At 39.9% G+C, this 16,612-nt stretch overlaps 1 protein-coding gene across 1 annotated transcript in view; it reads left to right on the top strand.

Annotated features, from left to right (window-relative positions):
- Positions 1-9,125: 9,125 nt before the first annotated feature.
- LOC124018338 (hyaluronan synthase 2-like) overlaps positions 9,126-16,612 on the top strand; it is a 31,355-nt gene continuing 23,868 nt past the window's right edge. Inside the window, 1 exon segment of the mRNA XM_046333612.1 lies at positions 9,126-9,665. The gene's annotated coding sequence lies outside the window, so the exon portion shown is untranslated.

Genomic DNA, 16,612 nt, shown 5'->3' with positions numbered 1-16,612 from the left:
GAGCTGTTCTCTGATCTGTCGCCTGGGAAACGCTAAAAACAAGCCATGAGGAGAGGGCGGAGGAGGAGGCGGAGGAAGAGTAGGGGTGTAGTCTATCGTCATCTTAATCTTCTCACACTAAAGACCACATGTTTCATTTGGAGAAGATAACTCTTCGGGGACGTAGCAGACACGCAAAAACAGTCAAACACTCAACAGCACAACGTCTTACAGTAACTAACTGCCCTTTAGTCAATGGATCCATTCTCTCTGCAGCGAGCTGCATGCAGCTCTCCCACATCTCTGATTAGTCAGCGATAATGGAGTCTCAGTGAAAAGAGTGATTATAGTTGAAAGGAAGCCCCTGACCAGAACGTGACTCTAGTGGAGGAGGAGAGGAGCTAGCCAGGGATATCATTGTGGAAAATGTGATGGTGAGCAACCGGCCAGGCCACCTCAAAGCATAGTAAGGTGCTTTCCTTAAAGAGTTCAAAGGGCATTAGTACCCATTACTCACGATCCACTCCCACTGTCTCCGGGTTTGGGGCGATACAGTATAGTAGTAATCCTACAAGACATTGGAAGGGGCTGATTCAGTGAAACCTGTCTAAATAATCCCTAAACCACATCATCTTCTTAGCAACAGGACCCGGGGAAACTAAATATCAAGACATGTTATTACTCTCAATTGTGCTCTTTTCAGCAGGCTCGTGCTTTAAACAAATAATATGCTTATCCAATTATGGGATAAGGAATTTGGCTCTCAATCTTCATTAGGACAAATGGCAATACATGAAAGGGACATTATGTGTTAACTGTATGAGTACATTCATTATGTGTTAACTGTATGAGTACAGTCATTATGTGTTAACTGTATGAGTACAGCTTTCTTTACCATTCATTATGTGTTAACTGTATGAGTACATTCATTATGTGTTAACTGTATGAGTACAGTCATTATGTGTTAACTGTATGAGTACAGCTTTCTTTACCATTCATTATGTGTTAACTGTATGAGTACATTCATTATGTGTTAACTGTATGAGTACAGTCATTATGTGTTAACTGTATGAGTACAGCTTTCATTTACCATTCATTATGTGTTAACTGTATGAGTACATTCATTATGTGTTAACTGTATGAGTACAGTCATTATGTGTTAACTGTATGAGTACAGCTTTCTTTACCATTCATTATGTGTTAACTGTATGAGTACATTCATTATGTGTTAACTGTATGAATACATTCATTATGTGTTAACTGTATGAGTATGGCTTTCTCTACTATTCATTATGTGTTAACTGTATGAGTACATTCATTATGTGTTAACTGTATGAGTACGGCTTTCTCTACCATTCATTATGTGTTAACTGTATGAGTACATTCATTATGTGTTAACTGTATGAGTACGGCTTTCTCTACCATTCATTATGTGTTAACTGTATGAGTACATTCATTATGTGTTAACTGTATGAGTACATTCATTATGTGTTAACTGTATGAGTACGGCTTTCTCTACCATTCATTATGTGTTAACTGTATGAGTACATTCATTATGTGTTAACTGTGAGTACGGCTTTCTCTACCATTCATTATGTGTTAACTGTATGAGTACATTCATTATGTGTTAACTGTATGAGTACGGCTTTCTCTACCATTCATTATGTGTGAACTGTATGAGTACATTCATTGTATTAACTATATGAGTACGGCTTTCCTTGCCATTCATTATGTGTGAACTGTATGAGTACATTCATTATGTGTTAACTGTATGAGTACATTCATTATGTGTTAACTGTATGAGTACGGCTTTCTCTACCATTCATTATGTGTTAACTGTATGAGTACATTCATTATGTGTTAACTGTATGAGTACAGTCATTATGTGTTAACTGTATGAGTACAGCTTTCTTTACCATTCATTATGTGTTAACTGTATGAGTACATTCATTATGTGTTAACTGTATGAGTACATTCATTATGTGTTAACTGTATGAGTATGGCTTTCTCTACTATTCATTATGTGTTAACTGTATGAGTACATTCATTATGTGTTAACTGTATGAGTACGGCTTTCTCTACCATTCATTATGTGTTAACTGTATGAGTACATTCATTATGTGTTAACTGTATGAGTACGGCTTTCTACCATTCATTATGTGTTAACTGTATGAGTACATTCATTATGTGTTAACTGTATGAGTACATTCATTATGTGTTAACTGTATGAGTACGGCTTTCTCTACCATTCATTATGTGTTAACTGTATGAGTACATTCATTATGTGTTAACTGTGAGTACGGCTTTCTCTACCATTCATTATGTGTTAACTGTATGAGTACATTCATTATGTGTTAACTGTATGAGTACATTCATTATGTATGAACTGTATGAGTACATTTATTGTATTAACTATATGAGTACGGCTTTCATTGCCATTCATTATGTGTAACTGTATGAGTACATTCATTATGTGTTAACTGTATGAGTACATTCATTATGTGTTAACTGTATGAGTACGGCTTTCTCTACCATTCATTATGTGTTAACTGTATGAGTACATTCATTATGTGTTAACTGTATGAGTACAGCTTTCTCTACCATTCATTATGTGTGAACTGTATGAGTACATTCATTGTGTTAACTGTATGAGTACGGCTTTCTTACCATTCATTATGTGTGAACTGTATGAGTACATTCATTATGTGTTAACTGTATGAGTACATTCATCATGTGTGAACTGTATGAGTACATTCATTATGTGTTAACTGTACAGTACATTCATTATGTGTTAACTGTATGAGTACATTCATTATGTGTTAACTGTATGAGTACAGCTTTCTTTACCTTTCATTATGTGTTAACTGTATGAGTACGGCTTTCTTTACCATTCATTATGTGTTAACTGTATGAGTACATTCATTATGTGTTAACTGTACGAGTACATTCATTATGTGTTAACTGTATGAGTACATTCATTATATGTTAACTGTATGAGTACATTCATTATGTGTTAACTGTATGAGTACAGCTTTCTCTACCATTCATTATGTGTTAACTGTATGAGTACAGCTTTCTCTACCATTCATTATGTGTTAACTGTATGAGTACATTCATTAGGTGTTAACTGTATGAGTACGGCTTTCCTTACCATTCATTATGTGTTATCTGTATGAGTACATTCATTATGTGTTAACTGTATGAGTACAGCTTTCTCTACCATTCATTATGTGTTAACTGTATGAGTACATGCATTATGTGTTAACTGTATGAGTACATTCATTATGTGTTAACTGTATGAGTACATTCATTATGTGTTAACTGTATGAGTACAGCTTTCTCTACCATTCATTATGTGTGAACTGTATGAGTACATTCATTATGTGTTAACTGTATGAGTACGGCTTTCCTTACCATTCATTATGTGTTATCTGTATGAGTACATTCATTATGTGTTAACTGTATGAGTACAGCTTTCTCTACCATTCATTATGTGTGAACTGTATGAGTACATTCATTATGTGTTAACTGTATGAGTACGGCTTTCCTTACCATTCATTATGTGTTATCTGTATGAGTACATTCATTATGTGTTAACTGTATGAGTACAGCTTTCTCTACCATTCATTATGTGTTAACTGTATGAGTACATGCATTATGTGTTAACTGTATGAGTACATTCATTATGTGTTAACTGTATGAGTACATTCATTATGTGTTAACTGTATGAGTACAGCTTTCTCTACCATTCATTATGTGTTAACTGTATGAGTACATTCATTATGTGTTAACTGTATGAGTACATTCATTATGTGTTAACTGTATGAGTACAGCTTTCCTTACCATTCATTATGTGTTAACTGTATGAGTACATTCGTTATGTGTTAACTGTATGAGTACAGCTTTCTCTACCATTCATTATGTGCTAACTGTATGAGCATTCATTATGTGTTAACTGTATGAGTACATTCATTATGTGTTAACTGTATGAGTACATTCATGTGTTAACTGTATGAGTCTGGCTTTCTCTACCATTCATTATGTGTTAACTGTATGAGTACGGCTTTCTCTACCATTCATTATGTGTTAACTGTATGAGTACATTCATTATGTGTTAACTGTATGAGTACATTCGTTATGTGTTAACTGTATGAGTACATTCATTATGTGTTAACTGTATGAGTACATTCGTTATGTGTTAACTGTATGAGTACGGCTTTCTCTACCATTCATTAACATTTAAGTCTGTAGTTTGTTTCTGTTTAATCTGTTTGGATTGCTGAGAACACTGGACACCATTGAAAAAGAGACCCTGGTCTGAATGAGATTATTTTGAAGCTTATAAATAAAGGTTAAATAAGTGTATGTATTGGTAATGTACAGTATGTGTAAGGACAGACACTGGAGACGAGAAGCAAGTACAATGAGTGAACATTTAATGAAAACACAGACAGGAACAGAACACAGACAGGAACAGAACACGGACAAGAACAGAACACGGACAGGAACAGAACACAGACAGGAACAGAACACGGACAGGAACAGAACACGGACAGGAACAGAACACGGACAGGAACAGAACACAGACAGGAACAGAACACAGACAGGAACAGAACACAGACAGGAACAGGACACGGACAGGAACAGAACACAGACAGGAACAGAACACGGACAGTGTCTGCACAAGAGAAAACATAACAACATGAATGCTGACATGGGGAACCAACGGAGAAACAGACAGATATAGACGGGTCAATCAACAAGGTGAGGGGGCCCAAGGGTGAGTCCAATGAGCGCTGATGTGCATCATAATGGTGACAGATAGTGAAGGGCAGCCTGGCGCCCTTGAGCGCCAGAGAGGGAGAGCGGGAGGAGGCATGACAATATGTGATGACGTCGTCCTATAGTATGATGGAGTGTTATTGATTTAACTCTATGTATTTACTGTATGAGAGGGAGTAATGTTTACCTTAGGAGTCTATGCCAAATATTATTTTTCTCTGACTGATTGTGTTTTGGTGAGGAGAGACTTTTTTCCTATAATAAAAAAGAAATCACTGCATTACCTTAGAGGGGCCACTGCATTACTTTAGAGGGTCCTGGAGATCACTGCATTAATTTAGAGGGGCCTGGAGATCACTGCATTACTTTAGAGAGGCCTGGATATCACTGCATTACTTTAGAGGGTCCTGGAGATCACTGCATTACTTTAGAGGGGCCTGGATATCACTGCATTACTTTAGAGGGGCCTGGATATCACTGCATTCATTTAGAGGGGCCTGGAGATCACTGCATTACTTTAGAGAGGCCTGGATATCACTGCATTACTTTAGAATGGCCTGGATATCACTGCATTACTTTAAAGGGGCCTGAACATCACTGCATTACTTTAGAGGGACCTGGATATCACTGCACTACTTTAGAGGGGCCTGGAGATCACTGCACTACTTTAGAGGGGCCTGGATATCACTGCACTAGTTTAGAGGGGCCTGGATATCACTGCACTAGTTTAGAGGGGCCTGGATATCACTGCACTAGTTTAGAGGGGCCTGGATATCACTGCACTACTTTAGAGGGGCCTGGATATCACTGCACTACTTTAGAGGGGCCTGGATATCACTGCACTACTTTAGAGGGGCCTGGATATCACTGCACTACTTTAGAGGGGCCTGGATATCACTGCACTACTTTAGAGGGGCCTGGATATCACTGCACTACTTTAGAGGGGCCTGGATATCACTGCACTAGTTTAGAGGGGCCTGGATATCACTGCACTAGTTTAGAGGGGCCTGGAGAGAAGAGAACAAATCAAAGCCTCAATTCTATGATCCTAAAGTGCTGTATATGAGAAAAATGATCTCTCCATGCTAATGCCTAGGCTTTAGCGTGACGAGCTAACACATTCATCCTGGATACCAGGGTTTGATTCCTGGTTGGTCAACAGAGTGTTGTTAGCAATAGTTATGGGCCTTGTCACATGATGCCCTGTAGGCTTAGTCTGACAACATGGATTAAAAATCACCTGACTCATCTGAGGAAAGGGAACATTGTCTCTCTGCCCATGACATTAAACCATGACAACATCCTCTCACAGTCCGTCTCACGTCTTACACAATCAACACACTAAAAGGCAACGTTCCTCTAAAGGTGCCACTGTTTCTAGTAGAAGAGTCAAGCCTGACAACATTACAGTTGAATACATTCAGTTTAGATATTTTCAAAAAAATGTCATATACTTTCAAATACTTAAGAGGCACTTGATTGACAAATTCAAAATGAAAGACACATTACAGTTGAATACATTCAGTTGGACAACTGACTAGGTATCCCCCTTTCCTGTCTTTATTATGTACATGTAGGTAAAGTAACTACGCATGGATAATGAACAGAGAGAAGCAGCAGTGTAAAAATGAGGGTTGGGGTTGGGGACAATGTAAATAGTCCGGGTAGTCATTTGATGAACTGTTCAAGAGTCGTATGGCTTGGGGGTAAAAGCTGTCAAGAAGCCTTTTTTTTCACCTTTAACCAATTTGGAACCAAATGAACCAATGGAACAGTACCAAAATTATACACCTCAACAGTCTACTGTTTGGAAGGAAAGAGACATTTAATGGCATGTCATAATTGTTTTATCACTAGCAAGGAAGCCAACGTGATGTTTAGATTGGTGCTTGGTTGGCGAGACTGACTAGGCCTTAAAACAATACATGGTTTGTGTCCTAGCCTGCTGCCATTGCTTCTGCTCTGGGCATCCTCAGTTGGGAAACATATGGTTGTTGTTCATCAAAGTCAGGGAGAGCTAGAGTTCCAAATGACACCCTATTACCTATTTAGTGAACTACTTTTGACCATAGCCCATAGGGAATCCCATAGGGCTCTGATCAAAAGTAGTGAACTGTATAGGGAATAGGGTGCCATTTGGGACGCATCCTAAGAAAACCAGTGAAGGCCTGAATTCATCACTCCCCAGCCCTCAGCACTTCTCTGGGCTGATGGAATAGCATAGAACCCTTCATGTTCTCTGTCTCTCTCTCTCTCTCTCTCTCTCTGTCTCTCTCTCTGTCTCTCTGTCTCTCTCTCTCTGTGTGTCTCTCTCGGTCTCTGTGTCTCTGTGTCTCTCTCGGTCTCTGTGTCTGTGTCTCTCTCTGTCTCTGTGTCTCTGTGTCTCTCTCGGTCTCTGTGTCTCTGTGTCTCTCTCTGTCTCTCTCTCTCTGTCTCTCTCGGACTCTGTTTCTCTGTGTCTCTCTGTCTCTGTGTCTCTCTCTGTCTCTGTGTCTCTCTCGGTCTCTGTGTCTCTGTGTCTCTGTGTCTCTCTCGGTCTCTGTTTCTCTGTGTCTCTCTGTCTCTGTGTCTCTCTCTGTCTCTGTGTCTCTCTCGGTCTCTGTGTCTCTGTGTCTCTCTCGGTCTCTGTGTCTCTGTGTCTCTGTGTCTCTGTGTCTCTGTCTCTCTGTCTCTCTCTCGCTCTCTGACTCTCTCCATCCAAGGTGGTTGTTCTGACTGCAGCACTGATGGGGAACGATTGTGTGTGTGTTTGTGTGTGTGTTTGTGTGTGTATTTGTGTGTGTTTGTGTGTGTATTTGTGTGTGTTTGTGTGTGTATTCGTGTGTGTTTGTGTGTGTATTCGTGTGTGTTTGTGTGTGTATTCGTGTGCATGGGGAAGGTAAAAGTAATTGGGTATCATTGTTTAAATCAATATAGTGGCTGGGCAACATAGACATGAGAAATAAGGGTACTCATATTTGGCCCCCTGTCAAACAGGCCATGACAATGTCCCTCCCTGGCAGAGAAAGTCATTTGAGCAGGAATATGTTTCATACAGGACAAATAAACACACACAGCTGTGTGGGGTATTTCAATGACATGTCATTCGATCCATCTGTTCGTGTTCAACTCAGGGATTATAATAATAAGAAATGTGAGCGACCAATATTATTTTCATCTTATATATTATGTTTGGAATTTCAGCCAAGTGACATTTAATTAGGAATTTCTGTCACATTCAATAATGATAACATACAAAGCTCTTGGGACAGTAGATGAAAACCACTTTTTCTCTGTTGAAAACATGAGCTAATTAATCACAACAGGTGAAATGCTTACTTACAAGCCCTTAACCAACATTTCAGTTTTAAGAAAAATACATATTAGGTAAAAAAAATAGATAATTAAAAAATAAGAAATAAAAGTAACAAATCATTAAAGAGCAGCAGTAAAATAACAATAGCGAGGCTATAGACAGGGGGTACCGGTACGGAGTCAATGTGCGGGGGCTCCGGTTAGTCGAGGTAATTGAGGTAATATGTACATGTAGGTAGAGTTATGGTGACTATGCATAGATAATAAACTGAGAATAGCAGCAGGGTAAAGGGTGGGGGGGGACAATGCAAATACTGTGGCTAGACATTTGATTAGCTTTTAGAATGACTGATATTGACATTTTTACACCTATTTGAATTCCATCACAGGGTAGAGGAATGTGCCTTGTCCAATGACTGTGCATCTACAGTAGACCAGAGTCATATATTTAGATCTTATTACATGACTCCGCAGTAGACTATTCCATGGCAAGGGCTCTAGTACTGGGTTTAGAATTATATGGCGCACCCTGCTGGCCAATGCTTGTACTGCGCTCCTACTGATGGATGGCAGACAAATACCAGATGGATAATTACGGTCTTTACGGGCACAGAAATGATAGCAGGAAAATATTGCAAGTTATATTGCAAGAATAATAGTTATTATTTCGAGCTAGTATAACAACGACTAAATGCAGTGTTTTTTTGTTTTGTTTTTCTAAAGGATTATGTGTTTTACCTGTAGGCTATACTCTGACATTGTCATGGAAAACCCCCATACAAAGTAGTAAAGAAACTATTTGCAGATTTCGAAAGCATATTGCACGTATTCAAAATCGAATGCAATCTCTCTGCATGTATTCCCCCAAGAACATTCAGGTTAATTCGCCTAAGGCACGTCTCCATCCCCGGGTCCACGTCTCAGAAGTTTGAATGGGGTACTTACTTGTGGGCATCAACTTTTTTTTCTCTTCTCTCCTCAATATGTTGCTCCTCCTCATCCCCAAACCTTCCCCCCTTATTAAAACAAGTCCAAAAACTCTCCCTGGTTAAGAGTCTTTTGAAATGTAAGGAGCTACGTGCAGGAAGCATAAACCCAGGACGTCTGGAAGGAATTAGACGCTGAAGAAGTAGTAAAAGTAGCGTGGTTGGGCAGTTCATGACTTTAACCTGTATTACCTACAGCTCTTCTCACCAACATTGACTACTGTTGAATGACAGTTTTTTCTTTTTTTCTTTATTTTGTTTATTTCTTTTATTCGTTGTATATATTACACTTATGCCAAAGTTGACTAACAAGATGATGTGTATACATTTAAAATGTATACATTATATAATTAATGTATGCAAAGAGAGAAGTTAAAAGAAGAAAAAAAAAATACAATACTTGAATTCATGTTTTTAACCGTTCACAGCAAGGAGACTTGGAAAATTGCACAAACTTTTTTCTTTATGAAGAGACATTTTATGAAGCTTCATGAGTGTTTCTGCAAAGGTGACTCAAGAAGATACGTTGCTGAGAAGTTTTCTCCAAGTTGAACGCTGCTAACCGAGCCTATGCTGACTGCATCCATTTAAAGAAACGGCACAGCCACACACAGCTACTCCAAGGTATGCCCATCACATCAATATTATTCACTTTGACAACTTTGTTATCAACTAACTAGCTGTTTTTATTTCATTATGAGAACATACATTTTTATTTTGTTTGACATTTTCATTTAGAATCATTTGAATTCAATGAATGGAGCTTTGGATAAAACTTGGCAACTAAAGTTCATTGACATGTCATGATTGTCCGGTCGTTGCCAAGTCATGGTTTAATCCACGTCAATGAATCGTGATGCTGTATCTGTCAGGGTGTGGAAAGTATTTAGTGGTCGTTATATTAAAGTACTATGGCATATGTTTGGGATATGGTAGGATATACCCCATACAGAACAGTCCTGTAGACATGTTGATGTGTGGTTTGGTTACGACTTTTTTATTTATTTTTTATAGACAGTAGTATTGCATTAATCTCAGCCAATATGCTGAATGGATAAATTAAATAGTGGAACTATAAAGTCGAAACAAGGTAGTTCTTTATTATTCCCTGCTGCCTACGGGGATAAAACAAAACTACACCATAACGTAAACTGGATTCACACGGTACTCCATCGAGGATGGACATAATCACTGCCCAAATCATTTATTGCACCGTTAGAATAAAACATATGTCGACGTCACGGCCTCATACGTCATTCGAATCGCAGGGGTGCTTGAGCCAATGACAAGGCAGCTATTGGGTTTCCTTCAGAGCACGTTCAGTAGGTTCGAAATGTCGTTTTTTCCATGGATACAGTATTTGATTTATTTTGTATTTATTGTCATATACACGGGTCAGACGCAGTGAAATATGGTGTTTTACACGGTCAGCCACAGTAGTACTGGAGCCAATTAGGGTGAAGTTCCCTCTTTATTCAAGGACACAACAATCTTTGAACTTCCTCCCTTTCCCGCTCAGGCGTTTTATAGACCCTCAGCGTGGATGCGCGCGGGGTTCGAAACACATAAATAGCAGCCCAGCATTGATTCCACAGCAGTTTATTTAGCTCGTGGTTTTGAGTTGACTTGATTCCACAGCAGTTTATTTATTTTTTGAGTTTCCACAGAGCTCGTGGTTTTGAGTTGACTTGATTCCACAGAGGTTATTTAGCTTGATTCCACAGCAGTTTATTTAGCTCGTGGTTTTGAGTTGACTTGATTCCACAGGTTATTTAGCAGTTTATTTTCCATAGCAGGTTATTTAGCTCGTGGTTTGAGTTGACTTGATTCCACAGCAGGTTATTTAGAGTTGACTTGATTCCACAGCAGGTTATTTATTTAGCTTGATTCCATAGTTATTTAGGTTTTTGAGTTGTATTGATTCCACAGCAGTTTATTTAGCTCGTGGTTTTGAGTTGACTATTGATTCCACAGCAGTTTATTTAGCTCGTGGTGTTGAGTTGAGTTGCAGTATTGATTCCACAGCAGTTTATTTAGCTCGTGGTGTTGAGTTGACTTGATTCCACAGCAGTTTATTTAGCTCGTGGTTTTGAGTTGACTTGATTCCACAGCAGTTTATTTAGCTCGTGGTGTTGAGTTGACTTGATTCCACAGCAGTTTATTTAGCTCGTGGTTTGAGTTGAGTTCCACAGAGTTTATTTAGCTTGATTCCACAGCAGGTTATTTAGCTCGTGGTGTTGAGTTGACTTGATTCCACAGCAGTTTATTTAGCTCGTGGTGTTGAGTTGACTTGATTCCACAGCAGTTTATTTAGCTCGTGGTTTTGAGTTGTATTGATTCCACAGCAGTTTATTTAGCTCGTGGTTTTGAGTTGTATTGATTCCACAGCAGGTTATTTAGCTCGTGGTGTTGAGTTGACTTGATTCCATAGCAGGTTATTTATGATAAGCTTATACTTTATGGAGATAATCATATCTCATCTGTTGTGTCGGGATTATATTTTTTTTTCCAAAGATGTACACCTACAGTATAAAGTAGACTATTTTCATTTCTGAAAGTAAAATATCCCACTGGGCACAGATGTCAATTCAACGTCTATTCCACGTTAGTTCGACGTAATTTAATTCCATGTTGGTTCAACATAATTTAATTAAAATGACGTGGAAACGATGTTGTTTCAAACAGTGTGTGCCCAGTGGGATATGACTGTAAATGGTCAAATGATCAAATACATGCTTTGAACTGTGTGAAAACAAAACCACATGACTGCAAGGGTACATGCTGTCATTCATTATAACCACATGAAGACTCCTGTTGAGAGGTGGGAGTCCTCAACTCAACATATATGGAGATGCTTAAAGCTGGAATCCTCACTTGAAACAATAACAAATCAGGCTCTGTTTTTTAAAATTCATTCATTAATACGTCCAAAAATGAATGTAGCAACTAAGAATTCTCGGTTTAACACAGCCACGACATAAACCTGTGGGCCGACTTCCCTTTCAATATATGTCACTATATTGTCAACATTGTTATGACAGATGGCAGGCATCATAGGTCAGATACCCAGCTTTTATCTACTTCCTCAGCCACAGTTATGACATTGTTATTAAATGGTTGAACATGACCACATGACCACATGACCACACCCCCCCGGGTGCGTTTTTCCCTTAGCACTACACAACCGATTTAAATAATCAACCCTTTGATTCAGATGTGTAGTGCTTGAGGGGGGAACAACTAAATACGTAGAATGTATGCACACATGACTGTAAGTCGCTTTGGATAAAAGCGTCTGCTAAATGGCATATTATATTATTATTATTATTATATAAATGTGCACCCAAGGGGTGCTCCATGACCAAGTTGGGGAATCCCTGATCTACCGGACCAGTACACATTTATAGTTTAACAATAACTTTGTCACAATAAGCCCGCTGCCTGTGAGGAAAGTTGTTTGTCCGTTCTGGCTCGGACAAGGTTACTTACTCATCCTTACTATGAGGAAAGTCATGACTCAGCATGCCTGTGTCTACGTGTGGGCCATTGCTCAACAACTTACACAGAGAGATGGCAACACACACAAACTAATGCATTGTTTATGTCTGCATTTCAGACTACCATTTATCCCATTTCTAGTAGGCGTACTCTTCCTATCTAATCCCACCTACACTATATACAGTGTGCAATCAAGAACTCTGAGGGTTATATCTACCAATGAGGTGGTTTGTGTATTTACAGAGGAAGAGTTCTGTAGGACTATCCACCAATGAGGTGGTTTGTGTATTTACAGAGGAAGAGTTCTGTAGGACTATCCACCAATGAGGTGGTTTGTGTATTTACAGAGGAAGAGTTCTGTAGGACTATCCACCAATGAGGTGATTTGTGTATTTACAGAGGAAGAGTTCTGTAGGACTATCCACTAATGAGTTAGTTAGTGTATTTACACAGGAAGCATTCCACGCCTGTTCCGTATTAGTGCTCCCAGTCAGGGCCTTGCCAGCCATGCTTCAACACTGCAGGCTGGGAAGCAGGTAGGCAGGGAAGCGGGAAAGCTGGGAGGCAGGGAAGGAAGGAAGATGGGAGGGAGGGAAGGAAGGAAGATGGGAGGGAGGGAGGGAAGCAGGGAAGGAATGAAGTTGGGAAAGAGGGAAGGAAGGAAGATGGGAAGCAGGGAAGGAATGAAGTTGGGAAAGAGGGAAGGAAGGAAGATGGGAGGGAGGGAAGGAAGGAAGATGGGAGGGAAGCAGGGAAGGAATGAAGTTGGGAAAGAGGGAAGGAAGGAAGATGGGAGGGAGTGAAGGAAGGAAGATGGGAGGGAATGAAGTTGGGAAAGAGGGAAGCTGGGAGGGAGGAAAGCTGGGAAGGAGGGAAGCTGGGATGGAGGGAAGAAGGGAAGCTAGGAGCGAGGGAAGCATAAAGAGGAGGTGAGTAGCAGAAAGTAAGGGAGCTAGAGCAACAATAAGTAGTAGTGGTGGAGGATCACTGACCGGACCAGACAGGAAGGAGGGAGGGGCAGAGAGATGTGATGGATGAGTCAGAGAGCAAGCTGAATCAGGAACGTATCCAGGAGCCAAGGATGGCAAGACGCCATCACCGCCCAAGTTCAACATCACACACAGTCTCCTCCTCTTCCTGAGGTTCAACCCATCCAGAAAGAGAGAGGGAGTTGTATGAGGGAAGACTCTGTGCTGTATGGTAACTACTACAGCTGATTCCAATCAGGAGAGGAAGAAGAGTAGGGTGTTCCATTTAATGATGTAACACTTAATGACAACATGATTCCCCCACCAGGGAGAATACTGCAGCCGCAGGGAAAGGCTGTACATCTACATAGGGTTCCGGAAACTACAAGAGGGTTAAGGGGAGGAGGGGGGGACGGGGGACGTCACTTCACACACACACACAACCACACACACACACACACCCTTTTGACACATTACTAGTTGTCTCTTAATCACGTTTCCGAACCTCAGAACCTCAGTGACTTTTGTTCATTGAGTTTGCTTATAAGTTCAGTTCAAGAGAAGGTTTGATCTGAACTAACTACAGTAGCAAGCCTAGATAGAACTACAAGTAGCTAACTACAGAAGTAAGCCTAGCAAGAACTACAAGTAGCTAACTATAGAAGCAAGCAAGAAATACATGTAGCTAACTACAGAAGCAAGCAAGAACTACAAGTAGCTAACTTCAGAAGCAAGCAAGAACTACAAGTAGCTAACTATATAAGCAAGCCTAGCAAGAACTACAAGTAGCTAACCATATAAGCAAGCCTAGCAAGAACTACAAGTAGCTAACTACAGAAGTAAGCCTAGCAAGAACTACAAGTAGCTAACTATAGAAGCAAGCAAGAAATACATGTAGCTAACTACAGAAGCAAGCAAGAACTACAAGTAGCTAACTTCAGAAGCAAGCAAGAACTACAAGTAGCTAACCATATAAGCAAGCCTAGCAAGAACTACAAGAACTAGCTAACTACAGAAGTAAGCCTAGCAAGAACTACAAGTAGCTAACTATAGAAGCAAGCAAGAAATACATGTAAGCAAGCTACAAGAACTACAAGTAGCTAACCATATAAGCAAGCCTAGCAAGAACTACAAGTAGCTAACCATATAAGCAAGCCTAGCAAGAACTACAAGTAGCTAACTACAGAAGCAAGCCTAGCAAGAACTACAAGTAGCTAACTACAGTAGCAAGCTTTGAGATAGTACAGTGCTGTATATATGATTAACATCTTGAACAAGGATCCCTGGTCATTCCGCTCCTGTTTTTTAATCTGCTATAGAATAGTCGTCATGAGGCATGTGTTTCCTGACATTTATAATGGCAGTATTGAGGGCCGTCTTCATTTCACTGCAGCTGCGCCTCTCAGACATGAAGTGGAATCTCTGTCGTCTTGAACTACAGTACTGTAATATAGTATACGTTACTGTATTGGCATGTAACACACATGCGGTATGAAACTATAGATTATGGGACGGGGATCTAACTTTACTGGTCTCCATGACTACACATGAGGTTCCACTTCAGCGTGCAGTCTGTAAGTGCTACGCTAAATCCCATCCAGCAACACAAGGACATCACTTTAACATTTATTAAATACAGGACACCAACTGATTTTTTCCTTCAATAACCCCCTTCTATCCAGATACATTTCCCCCTTCTGCACATGCTGTAAGGTGTAAGAGCCATTGAAGCCATATATTCATGGTGATGGTACACCATTTGATTGATTGATTGATTATTCCACACATGAAGTTCCACCTCACCATACACCTGAGAATGTCAATTCAATGTCTTGTTTTTTCATTCAACAACCCTCTTCTATCCTTTCATCCTCCTTCTACACACACTGTTAGCAAGGCAACAGTTACCAAGACAAGGGTTATTAAGACAACGTTTAGCAAGCAACTGTTACCAAGACAAGTGTTTGCAAGACTGCTGTTAGCAAGACAAGTGTTAGCAAGACAAGTATTATCAAGACAAGTGTTAGCAAGACAAGTGTTAGCAAGACAAGTGTTAGCAAGACAAGTGTTACCAAGACAAGTGTTAGCAAGACAAGTGTTAGCAAGACAAGTGTTACCAAGACAAGTGTTAGCAAGACAAGTGTTAGCAAGACAAGTGTTAGCAAGACAAGTGTTACCAAGACAAGTGTTAGCAAGACAAGTGTTAGCAAGACAACGTTTAGCAAGACAAGTGTTACCAAGACAAGTGTTACCAAGACAAGTGTTAGCAAGACAAGTGTTAGCAAGACAACGTTTAGCAAGACAAGTGTTACCAAGACAAGTGTTAGCAAGACAAGTGTTAGCAAGACAAGTGTTAGCAAGACAAGTGTTAGCAAGACAACGTTTAGCAAGACAAGTGTTACCAAGACAAGTGTTAGCAAGACAAGTGTTAGCAAGACGCGTGTTAGCAAGACGCGTGTTAGCAAGACAAGTGTTAGCAAGACGCGTGTTAGCAAGACAACATTTAGCAAGACAACTGTTAGCAAGACAACTTTTAGCAAGACAATTGTTAGCAAGACAACTTTTAGCATGACAACTGTTAGCAAGACAAGTGTTACGAAGACAAGTGTTACGAAGACAAGTGTTACCAAGACAACAGTTAGCAAGACAACTGTTAGCAAGACACGTGTTACCAAGACAACTATTACCAAGACAACTGTTACCAAGACAAGGGTTATTAAAGTTATATCAAGTGTGGGCATTTGTGTGTCCCAAATGGCACCCTATTCCCTATCTAGTGCACTTCATACAGCTGTGGCCTACAGGGCTCTGGTAAAAAAGTAGTGCACTATATAGGGGATTTGGTGTCACTGACCAGGTGTGAACTGCACCTCCACGGCGGTAGACCACTACATTAATAAAGTGTTTTTGACTACAGCAGGTATTCCTTTTAGAGCTGTAAAGTCCATTGACTCCAGTCATTGCCACGATTATATTTCAGTTGTTGCACAGAACAGACTTCAAGTCCTCTTGGCCCAGTTTCAGCTAATGCTCAGCTCTGCTCTGGCCGCAGTGTTGTATTTCATCTCAACTGTAAAAGCCTCAGAGTTTAGGTTTTCCCCGCTG

Source organism: Oncorhynchus gorbuscha, unplaced genomic scaffold (genome assembly GCF_021184085.1).
Source record: "Oncorhynchus gorbuscha isolate QuinsamMale2020 ecotype Even-year unplaced genomic scaffold, OgorEven_v1.0 Un_scaffold_484, whole genome shotgun sequence".
In the NCBI taxonomy this organism is placed as follows: Eukaryota; Metazoa; Chordata; class Actinopteri; order Salmoniformes; family Salmonidae; genus Oncorhynchus; species Oncorhynchus gorbuscha.
The sequence above is the reverse complement of the archived record's forward strand: the minus strand, read 5'-3'. Positions and strand labels throughout refer to the sequence as shown.